General features: G+C 48.7%; 1 long non-coding RNA gene and 5 pseudogenes across 4 annotated transcripts in view; 2 read left to right on the top strand and 4 right to left on the bottom strand.

Annotated features, from left to right (window-relative positions):
- The window catches only part of LOC147367271 (uncharacterized), a 43448-nt gene that overhangs the window by 18824 nt on the left and 8006 nt on the right, over positions 1 to 16618 (bottom strand). The window lies entirely within an intron of this gene.
- On the bottom strand, positions 600 to 2173 carry LOC147367276 (spermatogenesis-associated protein 31E1-like; annotated as a pseudogene). Its single transcript, XR_015169980.1, has one exon. The product of XR_015169980.1 is annotated as a spermatogenesis-associated protein 31E1-like (transcript).
- Positions 850 to 4412, bottom strand: LOC147367275 (spermatogenesis-associated protein 31C2-like; annotated as a pseudogene). Its single transcript, XR_015169981.1, has one exon. The product of XR_015169981.1 is annotated as a spermatogenesis-associated protein 31C2-like (transcript).
- On the bottom strand, positions 4146 to 5486 carry LOC147367274 (spermatogenesis-associated protein 31A1-like; annotated as a pseudogene).
- On the top strand, positions 10634 to 11690 carry LOC147367273 (spermatogenesis-associated protein 31A6-like; annotated as a pseudogene).
- Positions 11393 to 15079, top strand: LOC147367272 (spermatogenesis-associated protein 31E1-like; annotated as a pseudogene). Its single transcript, XR_015169360.1, has one exon. The product of XR_015169360.1 is annotated as a spermatogenesis-associated protein 31E1-like (transcript).

The following is a 16618-nucleotide window of genomic DNA, read 5'->3' as shown; positions in this document are numbered from 1 at the left end:
ATGCCCCTGCCCGTTCCCTGGCAGAGGTGGGTGCTATGGGCAGGCTGTCCTCTTCTCCAGGGTGGAGGTGGACTGGCCTTTGGAGGCCTCCATGCTCCACACCGCACACGCTTAGAGCTGAGAGTGTGTGGGCCTCATCCTCGCCACTGCTCCAGAGCACGAGAAGGACAGAGGACGGGCGACAGGCCTGGCCCATCTCATTACAGCCCATCCGCAAGAGGAGGGGCTTCCAGGAGATTCATCGAATCCCACCATTACACGGGGACAATCTCTCACCCTGGACTCTGGGCCAGCAGTGCCCCAAACTTCCTCCTTATTCTTACATGTGAATTGTCTCTGACACTTTCTGAGCCTGAGGGGAATTTCAACTTATGCAAACTCCTCCCCTACAGACTCACAATTTCAAGGTGGACAGAGAAGTGGAGACCACAGAACTAGATCCTGAGAAGAGGGAGGTCTTTAGGGTTAGTTCACTGTGACGTATCCTGAATGCTGTTGCTTGTTTCTGTAATGCTGGTATTATGGACACTGAGGTGCAGGGAGGGAATTAGGGTATGGATGAGTATCCATGCTGGGGTTCACTTTCCTTCCATGGCCTCGTCCCATGTGGAAGTCAAAACAGGCACCTGGGATGAGTGGACCCTGATCCATTTCCTTCCCACCAGCAGGGCACAGACAGAGCACCATTTCTCATGAGAAAAAACATTTCAGGAAACTAATTTTGTGGTAGGAAGAAGCTTTTAGCACATAGAGGATGTTCTAACATGAGAGAAAAACGTTCTCATATGCATGGTATGCATTTTTTTTGGAGAAGTTTTCCTCTCAGGAAAGCTGTGACAAGCATGTTCTGATTGACCAGAAGAGGTGTATTTCTGAAGAAGACAGTGCCTTGGACAGTGGAGGGGATGGCCTGGGACACTTGTCACTCTTGATGGATGCTGGCAGGCTCTGCCTGGAAGGGGACCTGACTCCCTGGGAGGGAAGGTCCAGTCCCTGGGACTGGTCCACTTACTCTTTGTAGGACAGCTGTGGCCCATGGGGGTAGCACACTGTTTGTCCCCCATTTGCCCCCCCTGTTTTTCCATCACTCTCCTTTGCTCATTGTTGGAGAGAAACTTATGGTAGCAGTAAGCTGGACCTCTGGGCCCTGGAGTTCTCCTTTGTACCAATGAAACTCTGAAGCTGAGGTCCATGGTGAAACTCCATCTTCTCTACGATCTGTCCAACAGCTGTCATGAGAGCCTGAGCCTCAACAGTCTTGATGTCTATAATCAGACTTCTTTTGACTGTTCCCTGGCTCTGGGCAGTGTCTGCGGCAGGCTTGCCTTTTTGCAGGGGCTGTTCTGGTCTTTTGCTTTATTGGGGAAAGTCCACTGCAGAAAGTGCTTAATCCTTTCTCTGAAGTGGTTTTCTGAAGAAATATGTCCCTTCATCAGGATTATCTTGTGAGACTTGCTTTGTACTCTGCTGATTCCTTTTTCTCAGCAGGGTGGCTCATCCTGCAGGCCTGGTAGGACCTCCGTACCACCAACCACTTTCTATGCTGTCCTAGTTTGGGATTCCTATTAGTCTCTCTCGCATCAGTGGAGATGAACTTCCTGTGCTGACTCTTACGCTGGGGCTGCCTTCTCAGGGCCTCCTGCTTTCCCTGGCTGCTCCCTCCACTCGATGTAACATCACATGTGTGGGAATCGGATGTGTCTCCACTGGACAAGGTCTCAGAACAGCACAGAGATTCCTGAGAAGCCAAGGTGTTTGTGGCAATGAATATATCCGAATGACAGTCTTTGAGAAGCCTCTCAGTGGCACAGTCTTGAAGGAGCAGGCAAGTGGCCTGGCTCTGAGCCTGTTTCTGCCAGTCTGTGAACCCTTGGAATTTAAGCTTATGAGACTGTTCATCAAAGTATACATCTTCTGGATATGTGGCAACAGACTTTGTGTTCGAGGAGGGATTTTTATGGGACCTTGGATACCATGATCTCCTCATATCTATATTAATTATTTGGTATGTGATTAAAAGACTAGGTTCAAAAGTACCTTTCCAAGTAGTGTCTCTGCCCATCGCCTCTTGTTCTCTGGAAGACTGGGAATATTCATCGAGGTCCATGACTCTCTCACTAGAGCAAGTTTCTGGGGAGGCCCATCCTCCAGATTCCTCCTGTGCCTCATTCATGAACTCTGCTGGATTTGGATTGGGCTCCAGGCTGCCTTTGTCAGTCTCCACAACAGACTCATTGTGCCAAATTCTGTTCTATGTGGGGGCCTGAGAAGGTAGCTTGTCTTCCTGTCCAGTCAGAGCGGCCTCTGAGGGCTTCTGGACATTTGCCAGTTGAGGTTCCTCCCAGAGCCCCCCGGGGTTTCCTCAGTCACACAGTAGGGGGCAGGGAGGGGACTGTCCAGGGTGGGCACTGCCTACATTATCACTTTCTCTCCTGGATGGGGATGAGAATGTTTTCCCAAGCCCTCTGGTAACTGGGCTTTTGGGTGGTCCCCAGAGTGGCATATGCGGTGAGTACTCTTCAACTTCAAGCTAAATGTGATCTTGAGGACCTTGGGTAGTAGGACCCATCAGTGCCCGACGCGAAACTTTGTCATATGCACTTCCAGCTGCTATTGAATATAAGGACTGAGGACAAGAGACTTCATGGGAAGTGTTCATGGAGGCTTCCCAATCCTGAGAGGAACCTGCATTTTCTGTACCCGGAGGAGCATTTGACTCTCCAGGAAGGTCTAAGAAGTGGTTGGCAGCAAGCCTTGAACAACAGACATTAACAGGGCTCCGTCACTCATGCATCTGCTGTCCCTTACTGCTTATAAGGACCCCCAGGACTCCTGGATGCTTCCTGCCTAGACTCAACTCTTTCAACTCAGGCTTTGCACTTGGAACCTTCACGGAGGGTTGGCTGAGATCATGTACAGATCTTTTAGGATCCTCCCCACACTCTGTTTTACATCCTGGCACAGGTGCTTCCCTGGTGGGATCCTTGCTGGGTACCAGGATCTCATCTTCTGTGCATCTGGATTGCTTTTGCCTAGACCTCCAGAGGGACTTGAGGGCCCCTTCTTTTCCAGTGCCTGACAAGGCCTTAGGGAATTGCCCTGAGTCTGCATCACTTTCTGAGATTCTTGGATTTTGCAGGGCAGGGCACTCTCTTGTTGCATGAACCTTTTGGAAAGATGGTACTCCAGTTTCTCCCAAACCTCAGGGCTGATCAAATCCCTAGGAGTGATGGAGACAGAGGTGTGGGCCTGAGAAGTCCTGTTCCCCTGGGGAATATTGGGGGTGACCTAGCTAAAGACTTGCTGAGATTTTTTAACCAAAGAGGATAAAGTTCTCCCACTTTCTAGTTGCTTTTTTAAAAAAATGATATTCCAGGATTTGAACTGCATTGGGGATCAAAGATTGTGGCTTATTTTAGATTATAGGGCAAGACTTCATAGTACCTAGTCTGCAATTGAGAGGAAGATGGTTGAGTTGGGAAAGACAGTGTGAGATGGGCAGCGGTCTCTAACTGAGCCCAAAGTGGTCCTTGATCTTGGGGTTTGGTTAGAGTCATGAGTTGCAGGAGGGCCTGCCTCTCTATGTGAGCCTGAAGTTGTGGCTGTGAGTGAGATATGATTGGACTCAAGGGTTGGGGTTGGGCGAGTGTTCCAATATGATCCCGAGGTTGTGATTGTGAGTGAGGCTTGGTTGGAGTCAAAGATAGGAGTTGGCCTGAGTCTTTATGTCAGCCTGAGTTTGTGGCTGTGAGTGAGATATAGTTGGAGTCAAGGGTTGGGGTCAGACCTGGGTTCCCATGTGAGCCCGAGGTTGTGGTTGAGACTAAGGTTTTATTGGAGTCAAGAACTGGGGTCAGGTCTGGGTCCTCATGTGAATGTGGGGTGGTGGTTGAGAGTGAAGCATGGTTGGAGTCAAGGGTTGGAGTTGGGCCTGGGTCTCCATGTGAGCCTGAGATAGTGGTCAGTGAAAGTGAGCTGTGGTTGGAGTCAAGGGTTGGGGTTGAGCATATGTGTCCACATGAGCTGGAGGTGGTGGTTGAAAGTGAGTCATGGTTGGAGTCAAGTGTTTTGATTGGACCTGGTTCTCCACTTGAACCTGAGGTGGTGGTTGACACTGGGGCATGGTTGGAGTCAAGAGTTGTGGTCTAGCCTGAGTCTTCATGTGAGCCCAAAGGTGGTGATTGAATCTGGGGCATGGTTAGAGTTAAGGGTAGGGGTCTGGCCTGGGTTTCCATGTGACCCAGAGGTGATAGTTGCAACTGGGACATAGTTGGAGTCAAGGACTGAGGCTGAGCCTGGGCTCCAGCGTGGGTAAGGGCTGGACCAATGATAGCTGTGAAGTTAATTTAGCTGGAACTTGGAATTGTTCAGCCTTAGAGCACTCATTGAATAAGATAGGCTATAACTCTAGAGGGGACCCAGGTACTGTGTCAGTAGCCACCAGAGACTCACTCTGCAGAAAGCGGAGACCCCAGAAGAGCTGCCTGCATGTCTTCTGTAGATGGTCCCCCAAAGTGTCAGGTATCAGCTCTTCTGGGGACCAAGCAGCTGTTCTGGTTTGCCTTTTATGCTCCAGAAATGTTGGTGACCCAAGGTGTCCTGCTTGTCACTCAGTGACTTAATTCTCATCCCCAGTGAAGTCAGATGGTAGCCTGCCTCCTCCTCCTTTTATTTCTCCTTCCAAATCTTCAGTTCCACTCTCTTGGTGATTCATATCTCCAGCAGCTTCTGGACATACAGGTTGACAAAAGAGAAGCTTCCAGCCTCTACCTGTCTGTTTCTGGGGTGTCCTAACAGCAAGGCCTCTGGTGGGTGGCAGTGAAGGTGTTCTTGCTGGGACTCCAAGTGTGTCAAGGTGGAGACGCTCCATGCTCTGGCAGCCCGCTACCTACAAGACAGGCTTGAAAGAGGACAGCTTGTATGGACAAGCCCTGGGTCTCCAAGGGGAGCATGGGGATGACCTTTGTGGGATGGTGCCTAGTAGGTGAGACTCAGCATGGAGCCTGATGGTGGTGAGGTGGAGGAGGGTGTCAGAGGTGGAGGGCAGGTCCCTTCATCAAGGCGACATGGTGGGGAAGGGGAGACAGCAAGTGGCCTTGGTGAGAGACTGTGCAGAGGAAGGAAAGGCTCTCGTGTTGAGAGGCACTCAGGGATGAATTAGAGTGAGTGGAAATGAAGCAGGGAACTAAGCCTGGAGAAAAGGAGGAGGCTCGAGGTAGAGGCTGTTTGGGCAGAGGAGACATGGTGGGAACAGGCTCTTCCCTCCACTGCTGTTGGGCTCCAGTAGGTGTTGCTTTGCACGGCTCCCCAGGAGTATCTTGAGAGGAGACCTGATGAAAGCCACCCTTGTCAGGGAACCACCCCAGGTGTCTACAGGAAACTTGAGGAGCAAGCTGCAGCCAAGAGCTGCCGGGCCAGGAGAGATGGGCAGGCTGGCCGGGGTGGGCATCTACAGCCCACAGCCCTGCACGCCCCCTATACTGACTTTACAATGCTCCTGCTGTTCCTCACCCCAGGAGTTTAGCCATAACCCACCCCCAGGACTCCCCCTGCCAGCTCAACCCCAGGCTACCTGCAGCCCTGGGGTCACACCATAGGCTCTGGGAAGAAGAACCACCAAGGAAAGAAGAGGAAGATTCTCTGCCTTTGCAGAAGTGATAGGTCCCAGACCTCTTCCAGTGCTTCCAGGCAACCTCTGCAAGCTGGAAATCAGCAGACTGGGTCATGGTGAGGAAGCCAGGGTGTAGGGGTATTATAGGAGGCTGATGGCAGTGTCCCTTTAAGGGGACACAACTGGAAGATTGTACCAGGGTCCAAGGCCACGTGATCCCTGACAGTGATGGTGAAGCTTATGATAGGGTTTACATTAACAAAGTGCTTTCATATCCATTACCCCTTGACGCCCTCACCAACCCCTCTGTGGGGAAGAATGGACAGTAGTCACGGCATAGACGAATATGAGAGAAGTTAAATGATGTGCAAAAGTGATTATCTGCCAGTTAAAATAAATTAATTAAAACAAAAAATGTGTCCACAGTTGGACCTGGAGTCCCACCTCCCAAACCAGGTGCTATTAGCTCCATGCAGCCCACAGGCACCTGCTGGGCCACACCTTTTTCCAGGCCCCTCACAGCTTCATTCTCTACATGGACCCTGGGTAGTATCTGGGTTCTGCTCTTCTTCCAGGAGCTTCTCTGAAGTTTCTGTTTCCCAAGGGATGGGCCCTGTCACTGGCCTCTTCTGAGCCAGTGGTCCTGGGCCCTCAGGGCCGGAGAGATGGGGCTAACTCCAGGGGCACACATAGCTGAATGGCAGAATGTACCTTTCAAAGCTCCATTTTCCTTCCTACTCCCGCTTCTCCCCTTTGGCTCCATTTGATGCTGAGACCCACCCAAACATATGAGGGCTTGAGACCCAATTTTCAGGCTCCCCTCTCTAGACAAGCATCAGACACTCAGTGTCCATACATAATATAATTTTCTGCATTTCACTAACAGAGCTCTGTGTTTTTTTGTTCTTTTCATGCATTTTTAAGGTGGATAAAAATATTTTCTGTTTTCCTTTTTTGAAGAACATAAGGATTTTGAAGTGAGATTCACCCGGATCTTTTGTCATTGTTCCTCTGCTCAAAAACGCACACATTCTCAGAATAGGTGAATCTGAGCGCGTCAGGTGGGCCTCTGTTTCCCAAGTCCAGGGCCCCACTCCAAGCCTCTCAAGACTTCAGCACTCTCCTCAGATCAGACCTCGTCCAAGATACCTTTTCGTGGCTGGTGAGGCGGTGCTCGCGCACCTGTGCTGTAGTTGAGATTGAACTCAGTATCCAGCCCTCGGGCCCTGGTCACTGTGTTTGGGACATACCCTGGAACCCTCGAACGTACCTGGACAACTGATATCTGAGATCCTTGGAGAGAAATGCTCACTCTGCCCCCTGCCCAGCCTGGGGCACCCAGAGGGTGATGCTTTATTCTTTCATGAGAATAGATGTCCTATGCTTTCCTTTCTCAGGGATCTCTCTAGATGATTCAGAAGAGTAGAAATAATAATAGAAAAGAAGAGAGGATCTCATACTTGTGGGTCTCTGCTAAGGTTTCCTTACCTTCCTGATATTTCCACATTTCCTAGGAGGAGGAAAGGATGGGTTATTCTCGAGGTAGGGAAGAAACAGGAAAAGGAACTCTAGTCCACACAGAAAGGCGAGAATGGTATAGATCGCCCAGGAAGTGGAACTGGAGTTCAGCCAAATATCAAAAGTGCTTTTCAGAGAAAAGCGAGGATTCTCCATCGCCTGCATCACAGTGCTGCCCTTAGGCAACTGCGAACAGCGTATGTACTTGGGGACTAAAGTACTAGGCCCACATCTTAGAGCTGTGGTCTGGTCACATTTGACTCCTGAGGGTGAGGAGGGAGTAATAGAGGAGGAGGCTGGAACATGGCCCCTCCCCAACCACTCAGCCCTGCAGCTCCATTCATCCCCATCATTCTCTGAGCCTCCCATCCTGCCTTCTCATCCTGTTAGGCAGAGACATTCGTCAAGTTTCAGTTCATTCCACCTGGAACTCACAATACTTGCACTTATGATGGTTTATGTCAGCAGAAGGATACAGATTAAAACCAGCAAAAGAATATAGATCAGAACTAGCCAAAAAAAAAAAAAAAGATGCAGGGAGCCATATGCAGTCTTCCAGATGTCTGGCCTAGTGGGGCTCTACAGACAGTGCTTAGTTCTCTCAGCAAACAGTGTGACAGCATGTGTAGAGTAGTGTCAACCATCATCCAGCCTTGAATGTCCAGGGTTTCTATTGTGGGGTAGGTCACATAGGGATGAAGAGCCCGTATACTTGACCTTAGCTGCTTAGTCACCAGTACCCCTCCCTGAGATCAGACTGATACAGCCTTGCCAGGCCTCCATGTCGACTTAATACAGGTGCACACTGTAAATCACATCATTTCCATAAACTATTTGGCGAGACCAAGGTCTCATTTATACAAATATGATCTTATCAAGTAGGCTATTCTCAGGACTGAAAAGTGATCTTCAAGGATCAAAAGGTCCGTGGTCACTCTGGAATGTGAAGGGCTTGAGGGACCTCAAGCTCATTGACTTAATGCTTTGCTGGAACTTTGAAAGATGCTAGCAACTTATGAAAAATTTACCCTGAAGGCTTAACTATTTCAATTTGCTTTATATTTCATGGCCTTGTAAATTTCAAATCATTTTTTATCTAATTTTTAATTCCCATAGTTGAATATAGTAAAGATTAACTGAATTTTTAAAAAAATTAGTATCATAAGAGTAAAAATACCTGTGATTAACCAAACTTAGGAGAACTCCAGATTCTTTACAGTATTGATGAGGCTCAAGCAGTTATGTCAGAGGAATCAGGAATTCTCTTGAGTTCTAGGTGGACTGAATTGACACTTGACTAATGTCTCTATATAAAAGATGATAAGGTAGGAAGGGAAGGCTCAGAGGAAGGGAGATGCATGAAGCTGTGGGGCTGGATGGTTAGGGAGGGGCTATAGTCCCACCTCCTCTTCTGCTGCTCCCTCTTACCCCCAGAGCCCTTTGTGACCAGACCACAGCTCTATGAGGTGGGCCTAGAACTTTAGCCCCCAAGTGCACACCCTGGCTCAGTTGCCTGAGGGCAGCGGTATTATTCAGATGATGGAGAATCTGCTCTTTTCTCTGAAAAGCATTTTTGATATTTGGCTGAACTCCCGTTTCACTGCCTAGGCAGTCATTACTGTAATCACCTTTCTGTGTGAACTGGGGCTCTTTTTCCTGACCCTTCCCTACCTCAAGAATAATTCATCCTTTCTTCCTCCTAGGAAACATGGAAACATTAGGAAGGTAAGGAACTCTTGGTCCAGACTCACAAGCACATATTTTTCTGTTCTTTTCTATTATTATTTTCACTTTTCTGAGTCAACTAATAAGACCCTTGAGATAGAAAAGAACAGGACATCTATACTCAAGAAAGAATAGATGAATATCCCTCTAGGGACAAACCAGGCTGAGCAGGGATACAGTGAACACTAGGATTTCTATTTAAAGATATCAACCCATGTATCCAGGTAGGTAGATGGCTCCAAGGCAAGTCCAAAACACAGTGACCAGAGGCCAATGACTGGATTCTGAGTTGAATCTCAGCCAGAGGATAGACTCCTGAGCACTAGTTCAGCAGCCGAGAACAGTGTCTCAGACAGGAGTGATCTTCTGGCAGTGGTGAAGCCCCGAGAGCCTCAGAGCAGGGGTTGGAGGGCTGGGGGCCTGGTATCAAGAAGCAGAGACCTACTTTATGGAGCTCAGATTCACCCATGCGTCTGAGTATGTGTGTGTTTCTTGAGCAGAACAGTGACGAAAGAAGTCCAGAGTGAATCTCACATTGAAAATACTTCATTATGTTCTTCAAAGAAGGAAAACAAAATATTTTATCTCTTTTAAAAATGAGTGAAAGGAAAGAAAAATCACAGAACTCTGTTAGTGAAATGTAGAGAGTCATATTCTGCGTGGACACTAGTGTCTGATGCTTGTCTAGAGAGGGAAGACTGAGATTTGCGTCTTACGTCCTCATTTCTCTCTCTCTCTCAGTATCAAATGGAAAGAAGGGGAAGAAGCAGGAGCATCCAGAGAAATGGAGCTTTGAAATTTGGAAGGTGAGTTCTGACATCCAGCCCCAAGTGTTAGTCCCCACCTCTCTGGCCACGAGAACCCAGTTCCACAGACTCTGAGGGGGTCTGCGGCAGGACTTCTCCCTTGAGAAATGAACTCCAAGGGAGGCTTCTGGGAATGAGAGCAGAACCCAGATACTTCCCAGATTCCATGTGTAGAATGAAGCTGTCCAAAACGGCATGCGGGTTGCGTTGGACCAACAGGGCCTGGATTGGGAGGTGAGCCCTCCAGGACACGTAGGACACATGGTTTTACTTTGCTCAGACCCAACTGCAGAGTGGTGCCTGCCCATTCTCCCCACAGGCAGGCTGTGAGGGCATCAGGGGTAATGAATATGGAAACACTTCGTAAATGATAAACGCTTTCAGAGCTTCAACATCACTGTCAGGGATCATGTGGCCTTGGACACTCATGCTTGGGCTCCAATCTCCCAATGATGTCCCCTTAAAGAGACAGTGCACTCAACTTCCTGTAAGACCCCTAGGCTCCCATGTTCACCATCATGACCAGTCTTCTGATTTCCAGCTTGAAGAGATTGCCTGGAAACACTGGAAGAGGTTCCAGACCTGACTTCACTTATGGAAAGGTGGAGAAACTTCCCCTTCTTTTCTAGGTGATTCTTCCTCCTAGAGCCTATCGTGCGACCCCAGGGACACTGGCAGCCTGGGGCTGAGCTGAGAGGAGAAGTCCTGGGGGTAAGGCCAACGTCCTGTGGTGAGCAACACCAGGAGCACTGTGAGGTCAGCACTGGGGCCATGCAGGCTGTGGGGTGTAGGTGCCCACCCCTGCCTGGCCTACCCAGTCCTCCAGGCCTGGCAGCTCCTGGCTGCAGCTTGTTCCACATATCCCCTGCAGATGCTTGGGGAGGTTCCCGGACAAGGGTGGCTTTCATCAGGTCTAATGTCAAGATTAACCTGGTGAGGTTTGCAAATCAGTGCCCACTAGATCCCATCAACCATGCAGGGAAGAGGCAGCTCCCACCATCTACCCAGCTCCTCAGACCAAGCAGCCCCTACCTTGGGCTTCTACCATTTCTCCAGGCTCAGCGACCTCAGTTTCCATTCCCTCATGCTCATCCCTGAGTACCTCTCCATCACCAGAGCCTTTTTTCCCCTGGACAGCCTTTCAACCTGGCCACTTATACTTTCCCCTTCCCCACCAAGCCCCCTTTATGTGACAGCCTGCCCTCCACCTCTGACGCCCTCCTCTGCCCCACCACCATCAGGCTCCAAGTTGAGTCTCAATCAGGGGGACTCCACAGCACTCACACTGGGCACCATGTGACACAGGTCATCTCCAACTCCCCTTGGAGACCAGCCATCAACAGCTTTGTCTGTTCAAGCAATCCTGTATCAACCTGGCCTGGTGGCAGGAGACAACAAAACGATGGAGCTTCTCCACCTTGACATACTTAGAGTTCCAGCAAGAACACCTTCCCCTCTACCCACCTGAGGCCTCACTTTGGGAGACCCCAAAAATAGGCAGGCAGCCTCTCTCTTGTCAATGCGGATGTTGAGAAGATGCTGGAGATACTAATCACCAATAGAGTAGAACTGAAGATTTGGAAGAAAGAAAAAGAGGATGAGGCAGGCTACCAGGTAACTTCACTGGGAAAGAGGAACAAGTCACTCGGTGACAAGCAGGATACCTTAGGTCGCCAAAACTTCTGGAGCATAAAAAGCAAACAAGAACAGCTACATGGTCCCAAGAAGCCCTGATATCCTGACACTTTGAGGGATTATCTACAGAAGACGTGCAGCCAGCTCTTCTGGGGTCTCCTCTTTGTGCACAGTGAGAGTCTGGTGGCTACCATCACAGTACCTGGGCCCCCTCTTGAGTTATGCCCTGTTTTATTCAGTGAGCATTCTAAGGCCGAACCATTCCAAATTCAAGATAAATTAACTTCACAACTGTCATTGTTGCAGCCCTTGACTTACCTGTAGCCCAGGTTGAACCTCAAAACAAGACTCCAACCATGCCCCAGGTGCAACCTTCATCTCTAGGTCACCTCTAGGGTCACATGGAGACTCACGCCCTAACCCCAACTCTTGGCTCCAACCATGCCTCACTTTCAGCCACCACATCGGGCTCACATGGAGACCCAGGCTTGACCATTTCTGGACTCCAGGCATGGCCCAGTTTCAACCAGAACCTTGGCTTGCATAGAGATAAAGGCCCAACCCTTACCCTGGTCTTGCTTCAATGTCAATCACCACCTGAAGCTTCCATAGAATCCCAAGGCCAATCCCTACCCTTGGCTACAACCATGTCCCAGTTTCAACCACCACCTTGGGCTCACATGAATACCCAGGTATGACCTCTACACTTGACAACAACCATGGCCCAATGTCAACCACAACCACCTCGGCCTCTCATACAGACCCCAGCCCACCCCCTACCCTTGACACTAACCATGTCCCCATGTCAATTACCACCAGCTCAGGCTCACATGGAGACCCAGGCCCAACCCCAACGTTTGACTCCAACCCCACCTCCTCAGGCTCACAATGGAGATCCAGGCCCGACCCCAACGTTTGACTCCAATGCCACCTCCTTAGGCTCACATGGAGATCCAGGCCCGACTCAAACCCTTGATTCCAAACATGTCAAGCATGACCTCAGGCACAGTTAGAGACCACTGTCCATCAATCACTCTCTCTCTGAGTCTGACCACCTTCTCAATACCAGATTGGGTCCTGTGAAACATCTTCCCTACAGTCCCAAATAAGGCACATCTTTCATCTCAAATGCAATTGAAAACCTGGAATGTCACTTTTGGAAAAAGGAACTAGAAAGAGGATGAACTTTCCCTCTTTGGTTAAATCTCAGCAAGTCTTTATCCAGGCCACTCTCAACCTTTCCCAGGAAAATAGGTCTTCCCTGGCTCACAGCTCTGTCTCCACGCTTCCTGGGTAAAGGATCAGACCTGAGATTTTGGAGGTACTGTGGCATCAGTTTTCCAAAATGTTGCTGCACCAACAGAGTGGCCTGCCCTGCAGAAAGCAAGCATCTGAGAGACTGATGCAGCCTCAAGATCAATTCCCAAGGCCTTGTCAGGTGCAGGGAGGGGCCCTCAAGGCCCTCCACAGGTCAAGGCAAAATCAGCTGGGAGTCAGAGAAGATGAGGTCCAAGTGCCCAGCACAAATCCCACCAGGGAGAGAGTGACACTATGATGTAGGGCAGAGTGTGGGGAGGATCCTAAAAGATCTGTTCCTGATCTCAGCCAACCTCCAGTGAATGATCCAAGAGTGAAATCTGCATCAGAGAGTTGAGAGTAGGCAGGAAGAATCCAGAAGTTTCAGGGGTCCTTATAAGGAGGAAGGCACAGGAGATCCACAAGAGTGAGATCCCTGTTGAATGTCTGTATTTCAAGATTTGCTGACAACCTTCTTTTAGACATTCCTAGAGAGACACATGCTCCCACGGAGACAGAAAATCCACACTCGTCTCAGGATGGGGAAGCCTCCATGAACACCTCCCTTGAGTCTGTTGTCCTCAGTCCTGATACTCAACAGGAGCTGGAAACACATATAGTAAAGTTGAGGGTGAGGCACAGGTGGGACCTACTCTTCAAGGTCTTCAAATTCATACTTAGCTTGAAGTTGAAAAAGGCTCAAGGGTCTACCTTGAAGGCCACCTGTGAATCTGGGGACCACTCAATAGCCCTATTAACCAAAGTTTGGGAAAAGCTTCTTAGCCCCATGCAAAAGAGAAAGTAGTAACAAGAGGGCAAATCCCTCCCTGGACAGGCCCCTTCCCACTCCCTCACAGGTGAGTGAGGAAGCCCAGGGAGCTCTGGGAGGACCCACACCTGGTGACATCCATAAACCCTCAGAGGTCCCTCTGACTGGACAGGAAAGCAAGCCACCTTCTCGCACCACCACATACAGTTTAGTGACCAGAATTTGGCACAGCGAGTCTGTCGTGGGGGCTGACAAAGGCAGCTTGGAGCCCAGCTGTAGTCCAGCAATGGCCAGCAATGAGACACAGGAGGAAGTTGGGGGACAAGCCTCCCCAGAATCTTACTCTATCATGATATTAGTGGACCTCAATGAATGTTCCGCATCTTCCAGGTAACAAGAGTCTGTGGAAGGAGACCCTGCTGGAAAAGAAACTTTGGAACCTAGTGTGTGGGACAAATCCCTACTCACTAATATGAATTTAAAGAGTCCACGATCTCCAAGGTCCAGTAGAAACCCCTCCCTGAATACAAAGTCTCTTGCCTCCAATCCAGAAGATCTAAATTTTGAAGCACAGTTTCATAAGCTTGAGTTTCAAGGTTCACAGACCAGCAGAATCACAATCGAGGTTGGGCCACCAGCAAGCTCCATCAAGACTGTGAAACTGGTGTGCTCCTTCAAGATTGTGCCACGGATACACTTCTCAAAGACTGTCACTCAGATATGTTCCTTGCCGTAAACATCTGGCTCTCAGGAATCTCTGTCTTGTTCCCAAACCTTGTCCAGAGGAGACACATCCACGTCCAATTCCCAGACACTCTATGATATTTCATCGAGTGGAGGGAGCAGCCAGGGGCAGCAGGTGGCCCTGAGATGGGAGCCCAAATATCAGAGTGTTCCCACTGAAGGGTGAGAGACATATAGGAGCCCCAAAGTTACACAGCATCAAAAAGGATTGGCAGAACGAAAGGCTACCAGGTCAGAGGGATTAGTCACTCTGGCCAGAAAAAGAAATCAACAGAGTGCCTAAGATGCAAGTTTCGACATTTAATCCTGAAGATGGGACAGGTTCTTTCAGAAAGCTGCTTCAAAAACAGGATTTATCTCCTTCTACAGTGGGTTTCCCCCAGTAAATTCAAAGGCCTAGAAGAGCCACTACAAAAAGGAAAATCTGAAACAGCCACAGCCCAGAGCCAAGAGGCAGTCAAAAGCACATCGAGCACGGAGAGCAGGGCTATTGAGGCTCAGACTCTCATGACAGCTGTTGAACAGATCCTAAAGGAGAAGATGGTGCTTCACTATGCCTTGGAGTTAAATTGGTACAAAGTGGAACTCCGGGGCCCATTAGGTCCACATTACTGCAACCAAAGTTTTCTCTCCACCCAAGAACACACAAGAGTGAGAAGAGACATAGCCCGTGATTACCCAGTTACCCCCATAGGCCATAGCTCTCCAAAAGAGAATAAGTGGGCCAGTCCCAGGGACAGCAAGTGGGCCTCCCACCCAGGGAGCCAGGTCCCCTTCCAGGCAGAGCCTGCCAGCATGGCTCGAGTAACAAGTGTCCCAGGCTGTCCCCTCCACTGTCCAAGGCTCTGTCTTCTTCAGAAATATGCCTCTTTTGTTCAGTCAGAACATGCTATTCACAGCATCCCTGGTAGCAAAACTCTTCTACAAGGAAAAAATGTTTATCTTGCAGAGACCCTTTTTTTCCCCTCATATTAACACATCTTCTGTGTGCTAATAGCTTCCTGTTACCACATTTTTTTTTTTTTTTTGGTTCCTGAAATGTTTTTTCTGATGAGATCTGGTGGCCTCTGTCTGTGCCCTGCTGGGAGAAAGGCAATGGATAATGATCCACTCTTTCCAGGTGCCTGCTTTGGCTTCCAGGTGGGATGGGGCTGTGGAGGGAGGTTGACCCCAGAGTGCAGACTGCACTTCTGTTTCCATCATCTCAGCATTATAGAAACAACCAATAGCATTTAAAACATATTAAGGTGAACTAAAGCTAAAGACCTCCCCATTTTCAGGATCTGGCTCTGTCTTCTCCTGCTCTCTCTCTACCTGGAAATTGTGAGGCTGTAGGGGAGGGGTGTTCAGAATACAAAATGTTTGTCTGAGGAGGCAAATAGAAGGGGAAAAAGTAGAAGCAGTGACAGATTTAATTTTCCTGGGCTCCAAAATCACTGCAAGATTTCATTTAACTTCTATTAAACCTATGTGCATCAGTTTACAAAAGAGGTTCAATAAAAGTTGGATTTCTGGCAAATAGAACAAATTAAGCTCATTTATCTATATGGCTATATATTTACAGAAAAGGCACTTAACGATATCTATTTAGCCTTAACAAATCAATTTCAAAATTACTTTACCCTCTTTTCAAAATCAGCATTTTAAAAAGATAGCAGAGATGAGAGTTCCTGAGAAGACCAGATAGGACTTTTGCATCTCAAAAACACAGGCATGTTTTCCTTGGATGACTTTGTTTCCCTTTTGTTTGATACTTAAAAGCCTCCTAAGATAAATACGGAAGGTTTGGTGAGTGGTATCTATTAGAAAGTCCATCAACTTCTTACCTACTGTCAAAGTTACCCAGGACTTTTGTGGGGAAATTGAAATAGGATGCCTCAAGTCCAAGGGAACCCTCTGGCCTATTACAGGAGAGTAGTGCAAGGGAAATTGCCCTGCTGTGGAAGTGGCTCCTGGTCCAAATTGGGTACCCTGTCAAGTCTTACATGGTTATACCAGACAAGGTTCCTGTGTGCCACGGGCTAGCATAGAGCCTACTACTTAATCTCCATGGGTAGGAGAAATAGGAGGTGGTGAATATGTTGATGGCATGGGGGGAAAGGGCAGTTGGAACAAGTACCAGTGTTGCCTGCTTGACTACTGGGGAGCTGCATAGACTGGAGGGATTAAGTTTTGAAGTAACATGTCCCCACTCTCACTTTTTCCCTCTTTCCTTGTAGAATAGGTTCTTCCCTGGGTTTCCTTTCAAACTGCTGCACATAAGGTGGGAATTCTCCCACTACTTTTCCTCCGGATGCCATAGCATAATTGCCTCTACATATGGAATCAAATCTCTTTTCCCTGCTTTTTTGCAAAACACTTCTAACCATGAGAGCCCTTCAGGGGCTCTCTTTTGATTCTAACATATATTAGGTCCACACCCTACCTATTACAATGGTATATCATGTCTTAGTCATAGGCTCATGGCTAGGTTTTGCCCATTTCTCTAATATATGTCCCAAAGGGGTCTCCTTC

The sequence above is a fragment of the Bos grunniens genome, chromosome 8, assembly GCF_055505025.1.
Source record: "Bos grunniens cultivar Pamir isolate PY7600 chromosome 8, Bosgru_T2T1.0, whole genome shotgun sequence".
NCBI lineage: Eukaryota > Metazoa > Chordata > Mammalia > Artiodactyla > Bovidae > Bos > Bos grunniens.
This window is presented reverse-complemented; position numbering and strand designations above follow the sequence as displayed.